Raw genomic sequence first — 23,598 nt, forward strand, 5'->3', positions numbered from 1 at the left:
GACAAACAAACCAGCCAAAGTGGCTCTGATACCAAATGATAGAACCAAAATCGGGAAGGATCACTTTAGCCGGATGTTGGATATGAACCGAGAAGGAGAAGGCACTTCTGGAACTGGGATGGATTGATAGGATCGTCAAAAGGTGCGGAATGACTCTTGATATACCCACGATCTAAGGCTAACCACCAAAGAGCGGATGTAGTGCGTTGGCTAACCACCAAACAGCACACAAAGATGATTGGTTGACCACCAAATCAACAAGCCGGTTCACACCGATGAACTAGCTAAGAAATCTCTCTCTCACTCAGAGAATAGAAACGAAAATTAAACCAAAATGAACTTATTTTATTCATTGTAGAGATTACATATTTATACTAGATGTTGTCAAAGAAAGAAATAAAGAAAGTGCGGAAAAAGATACATCGGAAATACAACATTTGACTAGAATTATTAAAGGGAGTCAAATGTGCGGAAAATGATGTAGTCTTGGTCAAGGTTGGTGATTTTGATGAAGACTGGTCAAGGGTGTGGACTCTAATGTAGACTGGTCAAGATTTGTGCAAGTGTCCAGATGCATCCGAATAAGATGGATGCACGGGGTAAAAATAAGGACGCATGTGGGACTGTCCGGATGGTCCGCCGGATGAGAATGCATGTCCGTGTTCGGTTTCCTCACGACCCAAGCTAAGTCTGGCTCGACCCTGGGTCTTAGAATGTCGAGTTAGTCGGAAAAGATGAGCTCTGATACGGTTAATTCGGTCTCCTGGTCATGGCTCCAGCCGAAGCTCCATTTCGGACGTACGCGGGTCAATACGGTGGACAGAACGTGCAGCTCGGTCGTTGTGATCAGCACAAACTGGTGGAGAAACCTTGGTTGGGTCGAGCTGGTTTACAAGATAGCCACTTTGGGCCGTGTCCATGAACCAAAAAAGATGGTGCTCGATTTTGGTTCTATCACTTGTTTTGAAGAATGCATCGGTCTGTAAGAAACGACCAACCGGTTAAAAGATACGAATCAGAGCAGGAAGAGACGCGCTTAAAACAGATAGTTACCTTAATTCCACCTTTGTCTTCCTCGACCTGTCCCTTGAATAAGGATGTCAATGGTTTTGCACCGACTCCAACTATCACAATGTCCGCTTCCAGTGACCTTCCATCCTTAAATTGTACTTCATTCACCTGCAGAAGCAGAATAAGTAAGACATTTGCACTGATACAGCTTGGAAAAACTAATTAATCACATAAACCAAACTGAACCAGAATCGTTTATAATCTGATTGGTTTTACTAAAACCAAAAACCAAAGTCGATTTCAGTTTCTAGAAAATCAAGAAAAGTGGATTGCTCGCTTACTCTTAATGTTGATTTAGTTTTACCTCACCATTGGGATGAGCGGTGAAACCAGATGCCACTGTTCCTTTAATGATCTTCACTCCCTTGTTAGTGTAATAAGTCTCATAGAAAGCAGCAATATCAGCGGTGAAAAGCTTAGGCACTGCGTGAATGTTGTTTTATCATGTGAACTAAGTTATACATATATGAATAACTAAACAGAGAGAGAGATATGAATCAACTTACTGCACCAAGGTTCAGGGAAAACCATAGTGACATCAAAATCGTTGATCCTCAAAGCTGCACTAAGCGCAAGGCCAATGTAACCTCCACCAACAACTATAGCCTTTCCGCCTTTCTCTTTAATTGCTTCAGCCAATTTGTCGGCATCATCAATCTCTCTGAGATATAGGATGTTCTTAAAGTCTGCACCTTTCACTCCAAAATCAGTCAATCTGAGAACCTGGAAAGAAATGAAAAAGAATTACTTTATTTACATTAGGGAATACACAAGAAACTTGCGGATGTGAGAAATGCAAGGATGTCTGGTATTTACAGTAGAACCAGTAGCAATGATGAGAGTCTTATATTTGAAGACATCTCCAGTTGCACTGACAAGACTCTTGGCAGCAAGATCGGCTTTCACTATTTCTGTACTCAGTATCAACTCAATCCCTGCAAAGGCAAAGAAACAATGCAAAATGATAACACGATTAAGTTCCACTATAACAACCACTTAAGCTAACACGATTAAGTTCCACTATAACAACCACTTAAGCTTGCATATAAGTGTAACATTGATAGAAGTAACAAGTGGGAGCATAGAATAATCCTCAACCAGTGGGATATGAGTTGGTCACCTTTATTTTTGTAAGATTCAGGAAGCAGTTTTTCTCCAGCACTACCAACACATCAATGGAAACCTGGAAGTCTAGCAGCCCCTGCAGTTACAGAAGTAAAGATTTCTATGCTTTCTCGAGGAAACAAATATCCTTTGCTAGGAGCAGGGCGTTCATAAGGAGCCACCTAACCATAAGAGTCAACATACAGTAAATAAAAAATCATAAAGACCGCATCATTCATAAATCAGGTTTCTAAAGCTTACAGCCTCTTTGGAGATAACTGCCAACTCTCCTGGCTTAACCCCTTGATTGGCAAACTCCTTAGCTGCGTATCCCTGTGAGGAAGAAAATACATCTTTTATTTTATCAAAATCAAATCCAGCAATATGAAACCACCTTGGAAATGGATCAATCAACTATGCGTTTGTTCGATTTCAAAATCAAATTTGCGATGATTTGTAATACCATATCAATGATCAAAATCAAATCAGTCACCCATCGTATGTTCAAATCTCGCGATTCAAACAATCTAATCAACAATTACGAGATTCAAGCCACGAGAAACTAAATAATCTTAAGAGAGTATATTAAGTGTATATTTGAATACCGGTTTAGTCTGGTTTAATATTAGTTAGATTAGCTGGTATACTTGATTTCAGTTTGGTTAACAAGTCTGTAAGTGTATATAAATAGCTTGTAACAAACACATTCCTTTTTTGGAAAATAAGAGATCGTTATACCAAAACTCTCTTTGCTCTCGATCTCTATTATGGTATCAGAGCAATCTCTGTTTTCTTCTTCGATTTCACCTTCGTCATCTTCAATTTCTGCTTGATCCTCAGCTCTACGACCTCCGATTGTTCATATCATCTCTTCTGCAAGCTTGATCGAGGTTGACATGGGGAAGAAAGGGGGAAAATGAAGACGCGAAGCTCAGTATCCGATGAAGACAGATCTGCATCCAAAACTCCAATTGGATTTCAGATTCCTGATGAAGCGGTTACGGCGATACCGAATCAACAACAATATCGACGATCGATGACTCCGGGAGAGTCGAAGACACCGATGAAGGTCTCGGACTCTTACGATAGCATCCACAGTCCATTCTTCCTTCACTCAGCTGATCATCCAGGTCTGACGATAGTTGTTCATACTCTTGATGGAACTAACTATAATAGCTGGTCGATTGCGATGAGGATTAGCTTAGATGCGAAGAATAAACTGAGTTTTGTGGATGGATCTTTACCTAGGCCATCGATTGAGGATAGTTTGTTTAAAATATGGAGTCGCTGCAATAGTATGGTGAAATCGTGGATTCTTAATGTCGTTAGCAAGGAGATTTATGATAGTATTCTCTATTATCAAGATGCTGCTGAGATATGGGATGACTTGTTTAGAAGGTTCAAGGTGAATAATCTTCCACGAAAATATCAGTTGGAACAGGCGGTTATGACTCTGAAGCAAGGGGATCTTGATCTATCGACATACTTTACCAAGAAGAAGATATTGTGGGAGCAGTTAGCGAACACAAAATCCAGTGTGGTGAAGAAATGCAACTGTGATCAAGTTCAGGAACTGCTAGAAGATGCTGAAACAAGCCGTATCATACAATTTCTTATGGGATTAAATGATAATTTCAACAACGTCTGTGGACAGATACTCAACATGAAGCCAAGACCGGGATTGAATGACATCTACAATATGTTGGATCAAGATGAGAGTCAGAGATTGTTAGGAGGAACACCAAAGCTGACTCCGACTCCAAGAGCGTTTCAGTCTCATTCATCTACAACTGATCAGAATCAGAACCAAGTCTTGCTAGATCATGGGAACTTTCAGAAACCAAAATGCTCACATTGTTTCCGTATTGGACATACTGTTGATAAGTGTTACAAAGTGCATGGTTATCCACCGGGACACCCAAGAGCTAAGAAGAATAACTCTGTTGGAAATGAAAACTTGGCATCAGTTGGCTCTACTGCACCTGCAAAAGATCAAGGTTTCGATGAAGTGAGCAACAACATGACCAAAGATCAGCTCCAACAAATGATTGCGTTTTTCAACTCTAAACTTCAGTCCTCTGGGGTCACGCCATGCTCTGACAAGTCTAGTGCCTCTACATCATCCTCTGTACCAATGATTTCACAAATCTCTGGTACTTTTCTGTCTCTATATAATCTCTCTTACTATGACATGTTGACTTCAAATATATCTCAAGGAACTGAGCTGTCTCTTAGTGATTGGATCATAGACTCAGGAGCTAGTCATCATGTCACCCATAATAGAAGTTTATATAGAGATTACCGAGCCTTAGAAAATACCTTTGTCACCTTACCTAATGGTTACACGGTTAAAATATCTGGCACTGGTTACATTCAACTCACTGATGCAATCTCTCTTTACAGTGTTCTGCATATACCTGAATTCAAATTTAACTTGTTGAGCGTTAGTGTTATTACTAAATCTTTGAACTCTCAAGTTAGCTTTACTTCTGATTCTTGTTTGATTCAGGCTCTTACTCGGGAGTTGATGATTGGTCGAGGTAGTCAAGTTGCAAATTTATGTGTCTTAGATCATCATACGTGGCATGCTAATCTTGTTGGTCAGGGTCCAGGTAATGTCTCTGTGTTTTCTAGCATCGTCGTTGATTCTTTGACATGGCACAAAAGACTAGGACATCCTTCCATGAAGAAAATCCATTCTCTATCTGATACTTTACTTTTATCAAAGCAAAACATTGTAAAACACACTGAAAATTGTCATTTTTGTCATTTGTCTAAACAAAAGCGTATTCCTTTTGTTTCTCGCAATCATCTCTGTTCAAAACCTTTGGAGTTAATTCATATTGATACTTGGGGTCCATTTGCTGTTCCAACTGTTGATGGTTACAAGTATTTTTTAACTATAGTAGATGATTATAGCAGAGCAACTTGGGTTTACTTAATGAAACAGAAGTCGGATGTGTTGCATGTTTTTCCTGGTTATATAGAGATGATAGAGAATCAATTGAGTGCTCGTGTTTGTGCTGTTAGATCTGATAATGCGAATGAACTGAATTTCACTAAACTCTATCATGATAAAGGCATTAAAGCATTTCACTCTTGTCCTGAAACTCCAGAACAAAATTCTGTAGTAGAAAAAAACATCAGCATCTGTTGAATGTAGCTAGAGCACTGATGTTCCAATCTGGAATGCCATTAGAGTAGAGACTGTGTTTTAACCGCTGTGTTTCTTATCAATAGGTTACCCTCTCCAGTAATAGAAAACAAAACTCCATATGAAAGACTTACCTCTAAGGTTCCCGAATATCAGTTACTCAAAACCTTTGGCTGCCTTTGCTATGTTTCCACCTCTCCTAAGTCTAGAAACAAGTTCGAACCTAGAGATAGAGCCTGTGTTTTTCTAGGATACCCTACTGGTTACAAAGGCTACAAACTCTTAGATATAGAGACATGCTCAGTTTCTATTTCTAGATATGTTATATTCTATGAGGATATTTTCCCTTTTGCATCATCACACATAAACGATGATGTCAAAAGTTTCTTTCCTCATCTTCATTCACCTGCACCTATAGATGGTTCATTGCCTCTTGTGCACCCATCATCTGATTCTCATCTTCCTCAAGATGAGATGTCTTCCGAGATTTCTGTTCCAAGTGAACTTAAATCTACAAGGCAAAAGAAAAAGCCTTCTCACCTGCAGGATTTTCATTGCTATAATAGTACTTCTACTCATATATCTGACCTTTCTATACCCAACATTACACCTAAACACACCTCTCCTTATCCTCTCACAAACTACATTTCTTATTCATATCTATCTGAGCCTTTTCGTGCTTTTGTTAATATCATCACTCCGGCTAAGATTCCTACAAGAATCTCTGAGGCATTAGAAGATAAGATATGGCGTGAGTCTATAGGGAAGGAGATTGGAGCTTTCATTCGCACCAATACTTGGAGCATTACTGAGTTACCTCCGGGTAAGACTGCAGTTGGGTGTAAATGGTTGCATACGATTAAGTATCATGCAGATGGCACAGTAGAACGTCCTAAATCAAGACTTGTTGCGAAAGGTTACACGCAACAAGAAGGGATTGACTACAATGATATGTTTTCTCCAGTAGCGAAGATGGTGACAGTGAAGTTGATGTTTACTCTTGCACCAAAGATGAATTGGTTTATGAGACAGATTGATGTATCGAATGCTTTCTTGAATGGAGACCTTGATGAAGAAATATATATGAAGATTCCACCAGGGTATGCTGATATTCAGGGGGAAGAAGTATCACCAACAGCTGTTTGTCGCTTACATAAATCCATTTATGGATTAAAGCAAGCATCGCGTCAGTGGTTTCTTAAATTTTCCACGACGTTGCTTCAGCTTGGCTTTGAACAATGCCCAGGTGAACATACTCTGTTTCTTCAAAAACATGATGGGGTCTTCATAGTAGTGAGTGTATATGTCGATGACATTCTTATATCCAGTACACGAGAAGATGATGCTAATGATTTGATAGAGAAGCTTGCATCTGCATTTCAGCTACGTGATCTCGGGCCTCCTAAATTTTTTCTTGGCATTGAAGTTGCAAGATCGGCTGCAGGGATTACGTTGTGTCAAAGAAAGTATGTATTGGATATGTTGGAAGCATTGGGTTTCTCAGACTGTAAACCATCATCGATACCAATGGAACCTAACCAGAAGCTGTCAAAAGAAGATGGTATTGTACTGGAAGATAAGAAACAATGTCGAAGGTTAATAGGGAAGCTAAAATATCTCACAATCACAAGGCCAGACATTTCTTTTGCTGTCTCGAAGCTGGCTCAGTTCTCCTCTGATCCTCGTGATGTTCATCTCAAAGCACTTCACAAAGTTCTGAGATATTTGAAAGGTTCAATTGGTCAAGGTCTTCTCTATGGAACTGATGCGACTTTTGATCTAAGAGCATTCTCAGACTCTGATTGGGGAACTTGTAATGATGATCGTAGATCAGTGACTGGTTATGCTATGTTCCTTGGTGTCATGGCGATCCAAGAAACAAGATACAGTGTCATTGATTTCAGCGGAGGCAGAATACAGAGCCATGTGTGTTGCGAGTAAAGAGATTATGTGGCTTACTCAAGTGTTGAAGTTTCTTCGTCTACCTTTTTCTCTTCCTGCTTATCTCTATGGTGACAACATGGCTGCTCTCTACATTGCGAGTAATTCCGTATTTCATGAGCGGACCAAACACGTCGAGTTTGATTGTCACAAAGTAAGAGAATGCATCGTGAAGGGAATTGTGAAGACTATGTTTGTTCGGACCGGAGATCAGTTAGCGGATATGCTTACCAAAGCGTTACATCCAGCTCCTTTCCGGGAGAATATGAGCAAGATGGGGTTGATAAACATTTATGCACCTCCATCTTGAGGGGGAATATTAAGTGTATATTTGAATACCGGTTTAGTCTGGTTTAATATTAGTTAGATTAGCTGGTATACTTGATTTCAGTTTGGTTAACAAGTCTGTAAGTGTATATAAATAGCTTGTAACAAACACATTCCTTTTGTGGAAAATAAGAGATCGTTATACCAAAACTCTCTTTGCTCTCGATCTCTATTAGAGTACTAACGGCATAGACGCCGCCGCCGAGGATGATGTACTTGAAGCTCTTCTCCGCCATTTTATCCGATTGTCACTCAGAGGTTGTTGCTAATCTTTAAGTTGGTTTGTGTGAGAATGAGTCTAATTGGCTACAACGTAACCAAAAAACTCGGGCGTTGATTGGATGATGAATACCAAATCTTACACGTGGCAAGATATTCGCAATTGAATTATTTAATAGTCGTGATTGAAGTCCATTAGTTTGGTGCAAACTGGAAAAGTCACAAATGTGCCACGTTTATGGGACAAACAAGTAGTGAAGTTAATTATTTAGTGTGATGGGTTTATAATATTATTGGGTTTTTAATCTGTTGGACAAATAAAGCCAGAATAACTAATTTAAAGCTAAAATAGTTGAGATACATTAGTTTCCAAGCTATGATTGCTAGAGATAATCTGACAATACATTTTTTTCCGACAAAACTTAACTTTATTAAGAAAACATAATATCTGAGTACAAAGTTGGAGTTAACCACTTAGGTGGATAAACTTTACAATTTTCAAAAATAGAATTTTCTAGTCCATGTTGAACAATTACATGGGCAGCTTTATTTCCATTACGTTTAACAAACAAAAATGTTAATGTAGAAAGCTTGTTTCTCAAGCTGGTGATTTCTTCAATAAGATTCTGAATTGGTGAATCTGTAAGTTGTGCATTGATTGTTTTAACCAAGATTTATGAATCCCCTTCAAAAATCATGTCAGGGTATCCTCCTATCCAAACATTTTGCATTGCTACAAGTAAAGCCATTTCCTCTGCAACTAAACTAGAATTCGCAAACCCCAAATTAGCTGAGCCCCACATATAAGGATGACCATAACAATCCCGAATAATCCAGGCACCTCGTACTTGGTTTGAAATTAGATCATATGCTGCATCGTAATTGCACTTTAGAAAGTGTGGAGCTGGACGTTCCCATGACGATATAGCTGGGAAGAAACACCTGCACTTGTATTGTTAATTGTAGTAGATGACAAACATAAGTATGATATCCATTCTCTAACGTCGGCACATGCATTGTCAACTGTGACATTTGGAGGTAGTATTTGCTTTCTAAAGAGGAGAAAATTTATCTTTTTCCATATACGCCATTGCAACCAAAAAGGTAACAACCGTTGATAAAGTGAAAGAGAGTCGAGACCTTGAATTTGCAAAAGAAACCCAATTTTATTGTCCATAGAATCACTTGTGCATAATGGAACTGTAAAAGGTAGATTTGCACATCTCCAAACACTAATTGAATCTGGGCAAGTAAAAAAACAATGATCTATTGTCTCTTCTGCCAGACCACACCTCTGACAAATAGGATCTAAATGCATTCCACGTGAATTCAATCGAGTAGCTGTTCCTATAGCCTTTGACAAAAGACGCCACAGAAAATGTTTAAGTTTGGGCATTATATTTAGTTTCCACACTTTATTCTTTAGAATAGGATCACCATAAGGAACCGGAGGAGCTTCTACCAAAAACTCTGGTGCATGCCGAGCAACCGTATATCCAGACGACACCATATAGTTTCCATCTTGTGTATGACTCCAAATCAATCTATCTTCTTTATCTGTTTGGCTTAAATATATCCGTCGTACAAGACGTTGGTCCTCATCGCATAAATAGGATTGTAAAGCCATAGGATTCCAGTGTTTGTAGGAAGATGTTGTAATCAGATCAATGACACGTAAGTCACAGTTTATTGTTGTAGAGGCAGGTCGTGGTGAATTAACCGGTAACCAGTTATCTTTGAAGACTCGTATATCTTTGCCATTTCCCACAATATAAGTACATCCTTTCTTTAAAAGCTCGATACCAGCAAGCAGAGATGCCCATCCATATGATTGACTACGACATCTTCTTCCTTCTAAAAGTTGTTTGTCTTTAAGATATCGGGCTTTATAAAGTTTGGAAAAAAGGCAATCTGGTTTGGAGTAGATTCGCCATGCTTGTTTGGCAAGCAAAGCATCATTAAATTTGGGTAAATCTTTAAATCCAAGCCCACCTTCTTTCTTTGTATACTGTAATTTTTTCCAACCACCCAAGGTAAACCTTTATTATCATTTTTTCCCCACCAGAATCTCATTAAGGTGGCATCTATCTCTTGAGTTGTAGCAACAAGGAGTTTAAAATGAGACAGTGTAGATAGGGGTTGATACTCCAACTGATTTAATCAAAACTTCTTTACCAGCTGGGGAAAGAAACTTAGTACTCCAATGGGACGTTCTTTGTTTAACACGTTGAACTGCCGTACTAAACATTTCTTTTTTCTTTCGCCCAAATTGTTCTGGGAGACCCAAGTACTTCCCACCACCACCATGATTTGAAATTTCGAGAATTTGCTTCAAGGAATCTTGTTTAGAACCATGGACCTTAGAACCGAATGTTATTACTGATTTATCTTGATTTATTTTTTGACCAGAACATTTTTCATAGATATCAAACACTTCTTTTAAAGCCTTGCAATTTTTTTGATTAGCAATGCAGAAAAAGAGAGAGTCATCCGCAAAAAATAGATGAGTAATAGATGGGGCTCCATTACCAATTTTAATACCATTTATGTTCTTGCGCCGAACTTGAACATCAATAAGATGACTTAAGATATTAGCACAGAGAATATATAGATATGGAGACAACGGATCCCCTTGACGTAATCCACGTTGTGGGATAATATGTCCTTGAGGGATTCCATTAATAAGAACTGAATATTCGACAGTGGTGACCAGAGCCATTACCCATTGTATCTATTTTCCGCAAAACCAAATGCTCGTAAGGTACATTCGAGGAAATTCCAATCGACCCGGTCATAAGCTTTAGTGATGTCCGTCTTCACCGCCATATATGTCTGAGACACCCTCTTCCGTGATTTCAGAGAATGCATCAGCTCATGGGCAATCAAAACGTTGTCATTGATTAGTCGTCCTGGTATAAATGCTGCTTGCGAATCCGAAACAATTTTGTGGAGCGATAATTTGAGCCGATGAACCAAGATCTTGCTTATGATTTTGTAAAGGACATTACATAAAGCAATTGGACGAAAATCAGACAGTGTTTTAGGACACTTATTTTTTGGAATCATACATATATTTGTATGATTTAGTCCTTGTGATAATTTTCCTGTAGTGAATAAACTTTTTACCTCCACACAAATGGCTTCTCCTACGATATCCCAACAATCTTGATAAAATTGTGCCGTTAGTCCATCCGGTCCTGGTGCTTTGTCAGTTCCTATATGACAGATTGCTGCATGAATTTCTTCATTTGAAATATTCCTAGTGATATCTTCATTTATCTCAGCTGTCACTGTTGGTTTGAAATCTTTAAAAACTGAAGGGAGAACCGTTGTGTTCCCCACACGATATACTTCTTTAAAAAAAACATTCGGCATGTCTACCAATAGCCTCATCTCCTTTATATACGAAACCATTTACGTCTTGAACAGAATATATTTTGTTCCGAGAAAATCTTAATTTGGTTGTGGCATGATAAAATTTAGTATTACGATCACCACAACATAACCAAGTGTTTCGACTTTTGAGGTACCAGTAAGTTTCTTCAGCACGATATGCTTGAGCTAGTTCTCTTTTAATCCCTGGAATTTGACTCTGAATTTGACCCGTAGATGTGAAAACAAAGTCCAACTCATATTGTAAATCTTCTATTCGTTTAGCAGCGTTTAATCTATTTTTATGTCGACGAACTGACATTGATTTTCTACACTCTGCAATTCTTTTACCAATTGAGATTTGTCGTCCACCACTTAAAGAATTCCATCCCGATTCCACATACGTTTTAAAATCTTTAACATTGAATAAACGCTTATCAAAGCGGAATGGCTTCTGATAACGTTGATTAAGAAAAGAAACTGTAGTAACAACCGGACGGTGATCTGATCCTGATAGTCTTAGGAACTGTTGGGGTCAAAAACGGTTATCTCGAAATCAACGGCTAAAAATATTTATCGTGCGCGGACTTTCCATAAAACAAGCGTCGAAAGCAAAACAAGTCGTATAGCTTAAAAAAACCTATGTTAAAGTCGATCGTTCTTGTTTTACACGATAAACTTTACGAGAAAACCAACTCAGATTAGTCGTAAAACTTCGATGATACAATCAAGAAGAACCGAGAGACATTAGGTCCGTAGCTGATATGACACGACCATACGAAAGTATACGGAAAAAACGTGAAGTAATCTAAGTTTGGACAGGCCGAACGACAAGGAATCCGCCTTGAAACTTCAAAGAGCCCGTTCTCTCAAACCGTGAGGACCCAGAAAATGAGCAAGATATCAAATCGAAGCCCTCGCCGAGACGCAGGTCCCGGGCGGCTAGCCCCAGTGCTGGCTCTGGCTTCCGGGAGGCTAGCCCCCGTGCTAGTCCTGGCCGCCGGGAAACTTCAAAGAGCCCGTTCTCTCAAACCGTGAGGACCCAGAAAACGAGCAAGATATCAAATCGAAGCCCTCGCCGAGACGCAGGTCCTGGGCGGCTAGCCCCAGTGCTGGCTCTGGCTGACGGGCGGCTAGCCCCCGTGCTGGTCCTGGCCGCCAGGAAACTTCAAAGAGCCCGTTCTCTCAAACCGTGAGGACCCAGAAAACGAGAGAGATATCAAATCGAAGCCCTCGCCGAGATGCAGGTGCCGGGCGGCTTGCCCCCGTGCTGGTCCTGGCCGCCGGGCGGCAAGCCCCCGTGCTGGCCGTGGCCGCCGGGCGGCTAGCGCCCGTGCTGGCCGTGGCCGCCGGGCGGCTAGCGCCCGTGCTGGCCGTGGCCGCCGGGCGGCTAGCGCCCGTGCTGGCCGTGGCCGCCGGGCGGCTAGCGCCCGTGCTGGCCGTGGCCGCCGGGCGGCTAGCCCCCGTGCTGGCCGTGGCCGCCGGCGGCTAGCGCCCGTGCTGGCCGTGGCCGCCGGGCGGCTAGCCCCCGTGCTGGCCGTGGCCGCCGGGCGGCTAGCCCCCGTGCTGGCCGTGGCCGCCGGCGGCTAGCGCCCGTGCTGGCCATGGCCGCGGGCGGATAGCCCTGTGCTGGCTTGGGTCGTCGGGCGACAAGCTTCCGTGCATAAGTTCTAGGCCCCGGCCGTCAGAAGTCTGTACTTTGCGTCTTTCCCAAGTTTCGCGGAACGAATCGTTGAGATTCCGCGTACAAAACTCCCGTTCTTACTCCAAACAAAGATCGTCGGAAACACTTCGGAAACTCGTAAGATATCAACGGGAAGGAGGATCTTAAATTCTTCGTGCGAAACAGTGATGGTTATCTTAAGACACCACTCATCTCAACTCTACGAAGGATTGAAGATCTTCCGAAGAAATCGTAGAAACAACGGAAGTCCTAGAGACGGCCCGAAAGGGACCAAACGCGATCGGACAGTCCGCTTACGATTATCTGAGATAGATACGACGATTTATGTTTATCTTTACATAACAAGATAAATGCTAAATTTCCAGAAGGATAAATGTCAAGTTTCCCGAAGATAAATGTCAAGTTTCCCGATAAACATGAAGGCCGACGAAAATGGAAAAAGCCCGCTTCGCGGCCCAAAAGGAGAATAGACCGTCATAAGGAGGAGTATATAAAGCAGCTTGAGGAGAGAAGCAAAGGGGCAGAGGAGAAAAATCCAAGAGAAGAAAATTGAGAGACTTAGAGAGCAGATCCGAGATTTTAGACTAAGGGAACTTAGAACTTAGGTGGTTAGACTAGCAAGGCATGACCTAGGACGTCTGGCCGCCTCTCGTTCTACCTTCATCTTGTCCGCAGACTTCTGTTCCTTCGGAAGAATCTAACAATCCTTTTACTCAGAGTTCCGCACATAGAAACCCTAGGCATTATTCTCGACACGCCCGTTTCTATGACAAACGCTCGTACTAGACGAACTCCGCCAGGCAGTTCGATCTCTTGTTCAAATCTTTCTAACTGAACTACGTCCGACTTGATCCTCGAAAGGGGTACGTAGGCAGCCTTCCTTAAGGTCCAGTCTCAAATCTTAATAAAACCTTTCCGCGTTTATTTGATCACTTGTCGTTGGTTGTCGCAGAGAATCCGGACCTTCCGGGAAAGTTAAGTTTACTTAGCTTTCCTCCGATTTACTTAACAAAAATCGACAGTGCGAATTTCGGATCCCACAGTTTGGCGCTAGAAGGAGGGGGGACGGATTACTCTTACTCTTACGGCCGCAAAACGCTTGATCAAAGCAATGTCTGGAAATATGAAAGACAAACTCACAGCTCACATCGACGCTGGTAAAACAACTTCAGCAGTGACTGCTCCTACGACCAACGCTTATGCAAACAGTTATCTAAGATTATCATCTTACGGACAAACGTCCTGAGAACGGACCATCCCAACCAAGTTCGGGTCCTATCAACCATGCACCCCCGTCCAAGTTCCTGCAACACGGTCCTCGGGTCCATGGACACAACCCCCCTCGTTTGGATTATCGAAGAAAGACTTCGGGAAAATTCATAAAAAGACTTGGTAGTGGAGACGGATTCCTGCCTGCCGTATAAAACGGCTATGGTTAGCTTGAACACCAGTTGCCTTAACTATACGGGGAATTGAAATCCTTTCGGAAAAACCAGCGTCACATCAACGGCTTTTTCTAAAGAAAAATCGTAAAATGTCTCAGTCCCAAGACAGCCCAAAAGGGGCCCGAATCACAGCTAAACGACCCACATACGATTTTAGGTAGGATCGAGCCCAAGGCTGATATGACGGTCTGATTACCGAGTAGAGTTTTGACTGGAAATGTTTTTTAGAATTTCCCGGAAAAATAAAGACTTGTTCTCCTGGAAATCGCGGAGAAACCCCAGATTACTCATGAAACAGAAAGCACGACTGATCGGGTTACCAATCAGCGTTTCTAATGCTAAAATTCGATACATTTTACGGAACACCTTTCGTAAAATAAATTCTCGAAAATATTTCACGAGACAGCTTTTGCATGATTAAACTCAACAACATTTTACAAAACAGTTTCCGTAAAATTAACTCGACAACATTTTGTGAAATAACTCTCGTAAAATAAAAGGTCAACAACGTTCTAAGAAACAATTCCTTGCTGGGATCATGATGAAATCAATGTCCAAAAGTCTCGGAAAAACAATTAAAGAAACCTCGAGAGACTAAGTGTCGATCAAGAAACCTTTAAAAAAATGAGAAAAACAGGCAGGTCCCGCGAGGAAGCACAGTCTCGGGCGGCTAGCACGCCCGTGCTGTCCCTAGGCGCCGGGCGGCTAGCACGCCCGTGCTGTCCCTAGGCGCCGGGCGGCTAGCACGCCCGTGCTGTCCCTAGGCGCCGGGCGGCTAGCACGCCCGTGCTGTCCCTAGGCGCCGGGCGGCTAGCACGCCCGTGCTGTCCCTAGGCGCCGGGCGGCTAGCACACCCGTGCTGCCTCTAGGCGCCGGGCGGCTAACGCGCCCGTGCTGCGCTGGTCGCCGGGCAAAAAAACATTCGTCAAGCACTGCCAATCCTCGTAAAGATTGACCCAAATATTATCCAAACTAATTTTACGAAACAATTTCCGTAAAATTAACTCGACAACATTTTGATTAACTCTCGTTAAATAAAAGCTCGGCAATATTTTACGAAACATCATTCGTGAAGTATAACAAGATCGCAAGCTTCTTGACCTTACCAGTTCGCTCATAGCTTGACGAAACAAGAAGCCCCACTCAAGTGACATCTTGCCATTCGTTTTCACTTGTCTACCCACCTTAGCCTTCTTCGAGTTTCGCCTACTTCTCCTCCCTTTGCTTCAACGATTCTGCAACGATTCTGCACTGTTCCTTCAGGTTTCATCAAAAATCGATTCTCGATTCAGTATCAGACTTTTCGAAGACCTTTGACAATGAAACGGTAGAAGACAAAGAGGAACGGACATGAGGCAATCTCGAGTAATCAATGAGACTAAGGTACGTCCGACTTAGAAAATTTTATCAAGGTTTTAATTTTTTCGTAGGAAAGGAATGGGAACGTCTTGTAAACTGCCGTAAAATTTAGGGAACTTAGAACCTAGGTGGATAGTCTAGCAAGATAATTCTTAGACATTTTCTTCCAGTTTCGTTCTATTGTTTCTTGACTGTCTAGGCAGAACGCGCAAACCGATCTAATCTCTCGAAAAACCGAGAAACGATCGCCGCGCATCCTTGGCATACTCTTTCCGCTTCCGTGAGACTAATGGCACGACGGTGAGCTACAAAATTAACGAAATAACCTTCGGTAAAACTTCATGAGTAACCCGAAGCAACTTTCGCCAAAAAACGAAATCAAAGCGGAAACATTTCCCGTGTAAACCACGGAAACAAGACTACTTTGACTATCTGCGATTTTCTATCTTCATGAAACCGGTCATCCATTACTTTCGTATAAACATATTACACAAAAACAGCATAAGGAAAACCAAGATCGGTCTAATGCAAACCGACATCGCAATACGGAAAATTACGTCCAAGCGGGAAATAACCCAAAACTGAATCCGAACGTGTTCTTCGTCGATTCCTTAAACTTTATTTCCTCGAATAAAATGAAACAATTTTCATGCGACCAAAGGAAACTTTATACGAAGCATCTATCGTATAACTGAAACCTAAAGTGGAAAATCGTTTCGAAAAGCCATCACCCATAACTTGGAAAACTCCGCTATGATTGGCATGTCTATCTCGACGAACTCTATTCGGCCCTCGGCCAACTACGTCTTTCCATAAAGTCCGGACCTGAATTCGGCATCATCATTAAGGACAATCGTGAACCAATATGACCTTAATGCGAAAGGATCGCGGTCTGATCGTTTACCAACTCCTTGGTTAAACGGCTGAACACAGCCTTCACGCCAAGACAAAACAGCTGAACGATCGCCGCTCCAATCACTTAAGGGCCAAACGATAATCCACGATTTGTCATAAAACGCCAAGTGACCATTACGCGAGCAACTCTGTCGCATAGCCCAAAAGCGGAAATCATGCGATAAATTTCTCGTAATAAAATCAATCCTAAAAGCCATACGGTTAACGGAAAAATTTGAACTTAACATCGACTGATTAAGTTCTATACGCCCCGTAAACAAAGCATGAAAAGAAACACTCGTGACAAAGCTCCAAGAGTTATACGAGTCGTCCTTAAAATCCCGGAAGGCCAACACTTCGCGAAGCAAAGCGAAGGTAGACACTTCTCCCTGGGTCAAATATGCGCGACCCCTGGTCCTAATTCCTCGATCAAAATTTTATAACTTGCACGTCCAAACTGAAACAACAGTTTCTGACTATGGACATTCGCAAAACATCTCCAAGCCCGTGAACATTTGAAATGCGGCACAAGGGAAAATTAACTCGTACATATTTGAAATGTGTATGCTTGTATAATCCCACGTTTTTTGAAGAAACCGGATTTTCGAAACTCTTTACAAACACAGAAACCGAATTTTCAAAACTCTTCGCAAACAAACTCGCCAATCGCTAAACGGCCTCAACAATGGATCCAGTATCCACCAAATAAATCATAAACTATCGCCCGGAAACATTCCGCGATTTCTAAAAGCCCATAGTCCTTTATGGCATAAGAAAAACAAACTTCAAAGCACTGCGAGACGTCGCTTCGTGCCTGAACATTCGTTTTTCGATTAAAACCTTCATACGCCTTCTAAACGGCATCATATCGTTGTTGCTGATCACAACAAACGAACTCTAACGTCCTAAACAGACAAGCCACCTATGGGTAGGCCCTTTTACATCCGACAAGGATCCCATAGCGCGCTATACAAAAAATCCAAATTTGGTTCAGCACTTCGTAAAGGAAGTAGCTCGATTCGTGCCCAGAAAAATCATATAAGCCGATACCACTTCGCGGATTTTAAAACGGTACGAATCAGGTTAAAATCACAAACAGGCAAAACGAAAGCCGATTTGTCATCGCACAGCCTCAGTCTGAGAGTAAACCTAGGTCTTGCCCTAAACCCAGCCTTGCTGGTATCTTAACATCTCATAGGCAAAGCGTCAACGACGCGAGATCCCAAAACTTGTCTCTTCACTCAAGTCTGTACGTTTTCACGAATTTTCGCGTAAATAGTAAACCGCAGGAAAATCTCGCTTTGTACAAACGACGGATACGGTGATCATCAGGGAGGCATGAATGAGACGACAACTCACACCCTGTCCCTCTAACTTCGATAGACAGAAGTTCTGAAAACGCAACATTAATATTTTATAAAGATGGAGCCGCAGAGTTCAACGGATGCCCTGAAAAAGGCCGGGATTCGAAGCCACCAACAGCCAGTCCCGCAAATACACATCATCGCCTCTTAAACGGCCGAAACACAATCAAAATAAAAATCCCTAAAGGGATTTATAAACCTAGACGCTCCCCGGAGCATCACCTTCATCCTCAAAACTCACCCAAAGAAGGAACGGTCTCACCGTCGCCTCCATTGGTCGCACCACCGCTGCATGTCTCATATGCGCCGGCTTCGCGATCCTTGACTGCGTGGTCCTGGTCCTCCGAACCCTCCGAATCCAGGACAAGGGTGCACACGGATTTCAGACCAGCGAGAATCGAGTCGAAGTTGCGAGTCTCCGTCTCCTCGAGACTCTGAATCTTCTGTTGAAGACGACGGACTTTCGAGGACATATGTTCTTCTCTTTCTTCACATTAAGCAACGAACTCACAGTCTTCCCGACGTCACGATCGCCAATCAAAGGTGATGTGGATTTCCGCAATGAAATACTCTTAGCCAAAAATTTCGATTTTCAACTCATAATCTTCCGCCCGCAAGATCGTCTCCGCGTCTTACAGGCTGGGGGGCTAACTGTTGGGGTCAAAAACGGTTATCTCGAAATCAACGGCTAAAAATATTTATCGTGCGCGGACTTTCCATAAAACAAGCGTCGAAAGCAAAACAAGTCGTATAGCTTAAAAAACCTATGTTAAAGTCGATCGTTCTTGTTTTACACGATAAACTTTACGAGAAAACCAACTCAGATTTAGTCGTAAAACTTCGATGATACAATCAAGAAGAACCGAGAGACATTAGGTCTGTAGCTGATATGACACGACCATACGAAAGTATACGGAAGAAACGAGAAGTAATCTAAGTTTGGACAGGCCGAACGACAAGGAATCCGCCTTGAAACTTCAAAGAGCCCGTTCTCTCAAACCGTGAGGACCCAGAAAATGAGCAAGATATCAAATCGAAGCCCTCGCCGAGACGCAGGTCCCGGGCGGCTAGCCCCAGTGCTGGCTCTGGCTGCCGGGCGGCTAGCCCCCGTGCTGGTCCTGGCCGCCGGGAAACTTCAAAGAGCCCGTTCTCTCAAACCGTGAGGACCCAGAAAACGAGCAAGATATCAAATCGAAGCCCTCGCCGAGACACAGGTCCCGGGCGGCTAGCCCCAGTGCTGGCTCTGGCTGACGGGCGGCTAGCCCCCGTGCTGGTCCTGGCCGCTGGGAAACTTCAAAGAGCCCGTTCTCTCAAACCGTGAGGACCCAGAAAACGAGCAAGATATCAAATCGAAGCCCTCGCCGAGATGCAGGTGCTGGGCGGCATGCCCCCGTGCTGGTCCTGGCCGCCGGGCGGCTAGCCCCCGTGCTGGCCGTGGCCGCCGGGCGGCTAGCGCCCGTGCTGGCCGTGGCCGCCGGGCGGCTAGCCCCCGTGCTGGCCGTGGCCGCCGACGGCTAGCGCCCGTGCTGGCCGTGGCCGCCGGGCGGCTAGCCCCCGTGCTGGCCGTGGCCGCCGGCGGCTAGCGCCCGTGCTGGCCATGGCCGCCGGGCGGCTAGCCCCGTGCTGGCTCGGGTCGCGGGCGACAAGCTTCCGTGCATAAGTTCTAGGCCCCGGCCGTCAGAAGTCTGTACTTTTCGTCTTTCCCAAGTTTTCGCGGAACGAATCGTTGAGATTCCGCGTACAAAACTCCCGTTCTTACTCCAAACAAAGATCGTCGGAAACACTTCGGAAACTCGTAAGATATCAACGGGAAGGAAGATCTTAAATTCTTCGTGCGAAACAGTGATGGTTATCTTAAGACACCACTCATCTCAACTCTACGAAGGATTGAAGATCTTCCGAAGAAATCGTAGAAAACAACTGAAGTCCTAGAGACGGCCCGAAAGGGACCAAACGCGATCGGACAGTCCGCTTACGATTATCTGAGATAGATACGACGATTTACGTTTATCTTTACATAACAAGATAAATTCTAAATTTCCAGAAGGATAAATGTCAAGTTTCCCGAAGATAAATGTCAAGTTTCCCGATAAACATGAAGGCCGACGAAAATGGAAAAAGCCCGCTTCGCGGCCCAAAAGAGAATAGACCGTCATAAGGAGGAGTATATAAAGCAGCTTGAGGAGAGAAGCAAAGGGGGCAGAGGAGAAAAATCCAAGAGAAGAAAATTGAGAGACTTAGAGAGCAGATCCGAGATTTTAGACTAAGGGAACTTAGAACTTAGGTGGTTAGACTAGCAAGGCATGACCTAGGACGTCTGGCCGCCTCTCGTTCTACCTTCATCTTGTCCGCAGACTTCTGTTCCTTCGGAAGAATCTAACAATCCTTTTACTCAGAGTTCCGCACATAGAAACCCTAGGCGTTATTCTCGACACGCCCGTTTCTATGACAAACGCTCGTACTAGACGAACTCCGCCAGGCAGTTCGATCTCTTGTTCAAATCTTTCTAACTGAACTACGTCCGACTTGATCCTCGAAAGGGGTACGTAGGCAGCCTTCCTTAAGGTCCAGTCTCAAATCTTAATAAAACCTTTCCGCGTTTATTTGATCACTTGTCGTTGGTTGTCGCAGAGAATCCGGACCTTCAGGGAAAGTTAAGTTTACTTAGCTTTCCTCCGATTTACTTAACAAAAATCGACAGTGCTAATTTCGGTTCCCACAGGAACTCTGCTTCTGATGCTGGATACAAAGACAACCATTCTGAATTTGCTACCACTCTATCAAGACAACACTTGATAACATGTGTGTTACGTGTACCCACCCAGGAAAATTTATCCCCAATGGAACGTAAATCTCGTAAGTCACAAGTTACATAAAGATCACGAAAGTCTTGAAAAGAAGATTCATCACGTACGACACCTCCATCTTTTTCTGTGTTATTTAGAATTTCATTAAAATCCCCAACTAAAAGCCAAGGACCATTTCTAGAAACTCCAATTCTTTGTATTCTCTCCCATAATACATGTCGATATTGTTGTTTTGGGTCACCATAAACACAAGACAAATAGAAATTTAAACCATTGTATTGAACATAAAGATCAATGAGTCTTGGTGATTCATACAACTTAGTAACAACATCTTTCTTCCAAAGGACTGCTAAACCCCCACTTCTGCCACGAGGAGGAACTAAACATGTGTAATCAAAACCTAAAGTTACAACAACATCTCTTACTACATCATTCTTATTCATAGTTTCGATAAGATATAAAATATCTGGAGAAACTTTAAGACAAAGCTCCTTCAGACGATCTTTCGTCAGCGGCGCACAGCGGCACTGACAATTCCAGGAGATGATCTTCATGGAAACAGTGGGGGTACCGGGCCCCCCGCGCCTCCGTCATAGTCATTACCAGAACATGATTCAACCGACTCGATTCCCTCCTTCTTACAAACCGGAAACAGGTCCAACCGATTTGTTGGTGAATCTTCAATATCCACCTCCACAAACTCCATACATTTACGTTTTTTAACGCAGAAGTCCTCCTCTTCCTTCACGTACTCATCAAAGCCGCTCATATACTCCTCCTCAGGGTCACGCAGTTCCATAGGATGGTAGTAAGTCTCGTAATGCTGAGTAACCGGCCAATCTGGTGACATAACAGTGAACTCGTTCTCTTTGACTTGAGTTTGAATGTGATCAAGACCTGGTATATGGACATGATCATCATCTGGGATATTAACCCGCACAAAACCAGAAAGCGGTGGTATCGTTTGCTTATGCTTAACCTCCATTGGCTCCTCATGTGCCTTATCAAGTAACTGCAACCAAGTACACAACTCCCCCTTTAGAAACTTTCCTTTTGCCAACTTTGCTTTGATATAACGTATTGATTCTGCAGCCATGTCAACATCAAAGTGTGGTATAGCAAGAGTGCAGTCATCGTAGCAGAGGACGATCCAGATCCGCCTTTCGTACCACCCTCCTCCTTTGGAAACACCCTTCCAGTAACAGCAGCAGCATGTGTATCAGCATCCGGAGCCTCCGGTGTAGTCGGTGCTTCATTGCCATTCCCTTCAGAGTCAGGAGAATCAACCGGAGGATCAGGTATGTCCTCGTCAGGGTCATGAGGAAGACAATCCTTCAACTCGTGAGTAAGCATTCCACACTTAACGCATAAATTCTGAAGCTTTTCATATCGGAACTTTAACGTAGTGTTTTCTTTAACATTGAATTGAAAGTTCCTCTGAAACTTTAAAGGATGATCAATGTTCCAGTCAATCTTGACATGAACATAGTCTGTAAGACTCGCCACTTCATCAAACTCAATAGCACGAACTTGACCAACATGGTCGGCAATACGATCAGCAATGAACTCCACCATCTGACGGTTGAAAAACTGTGAAGGGATGCCTCTTATTTGCACCCAAAAAGGTATGATTTTGAGGTCGTTTGGAGTTAAGGTTGCGTCCCATCGACGAGTCACAAGCATCCATTCGCTGAAAGACCACGGCCCACGACGGAGAACGAGATTCAAGGCTTCCTCTGATCAGAAAACAAACTGAAACTTAGTTGGCTCCACAATACGACCCACAACTTCATCTGCAAGCCCCCAAAGACGAGGCATCTGTCCGATTAGAGCATGCATATTTTGTTTTTGGGGATTTACAAGTACTCCCACAATTGAGAACCGATTGGCTTGTACTGCCTTAGCACAAATCGCCGCCGGCAAAGCAATCGGTGCTTCATGAACACCTAAATCAATTTCTTGCATTTTTCTTCTTAAGTTGTCGTTCATCATTTCGAGAAGTGAAATATGAACAACAAGAGAACTAGAATGAGAGAAGGCATCTTTATATAACCATGGCGGTTTGAGAAACCGTTCGTCCCAAAGGATGTCAAAACGATAACCGCCAGAGAGTTGACTCAACAGACAAAAACCGACATGAGAACCCCATATTTCACGGGAATTAACCGTCGGACAAATACTCTCAATGAGAGACAAAAATCTATGTTTTTGACGAAAAAACTCGTCGAGAGAGAGAGAGAGAGAGAGAGAAAAGAGAGAGAGAAACATTTTGTACTTAACAACAATTTATCTTACAATCTGACAATACTAAAAGGGGATATACGCTCCATTGAGTTTATCCACGTCTGTAAAAAACATTTCCCAATCAGAAGACTCTATTTTGCCACATCATGTCATCTTTAAATCAAAAATGAAAAATTCTGATTTTCTTCGTGTGGGTTCATACTCTTTCGTACTGGCTCATATTAAGCTCATTTCGCAACAATTTAATGTTCCTCTTCGCCGTCATCATTTTGCTTCTCTGGAAATCACTGTTACCATAAATATTCTTGAATCATTCAATATGTTATTTAAGTTCTATTCCATCTCCCTATGTTTCTCCTCCTATATAAAGTCCTTCATCAAATCTTACATCAACCAAAATCTACAGCCTTGCAGAAGAAGATAAAGCCTAAATCCACCGGAATGTCTCCCTTCTTCACCTAAAATTCTCATGTCCTTCAGAGGGCAGGTTTTATGCGGTGTTTCTATGCTCGGTGCTTTAGCTGCTGCCTCCGTCTTTTACTGATAGAAGCCAGGGTCTGCAAACGATAGAGAGAGATGGAGGAAGATGTGGAAACCCGCGGAGGAGATTCAT

The 23,598-nt window shown here is 42.8% G+C and overlaps 1 pseudogene; it reads right to left on the bottom strand.

Moving 5' to 3' along the window:
• Nucleotides 1–389: 389 nt before the first annotated feature.
• LOC108815756 (monodehydroascorbate reductase 1, peroxisomal-like) lies at nt 390–7,874 on the bottom strand (annotated as a pseudogene).
• Between the last annotated feature and the right edge of the window lie 15,724 nt (nt 7,875–23,598).

Source organism: Raphanus sativus, chromosome 7, assembly GCF_000801105.2.
Source record: "Raphanus sativus cultivar WK10039 chromosome 7, ASM80110v3, whole genome shotgun sequence".
Taxonomy (NCBI): Eukaryota; Viridiplantae; Streptophyta; class Magnoliopsida; order Brassicales; family Brassicaceae; genus Raphanus; species Raphanus sativus.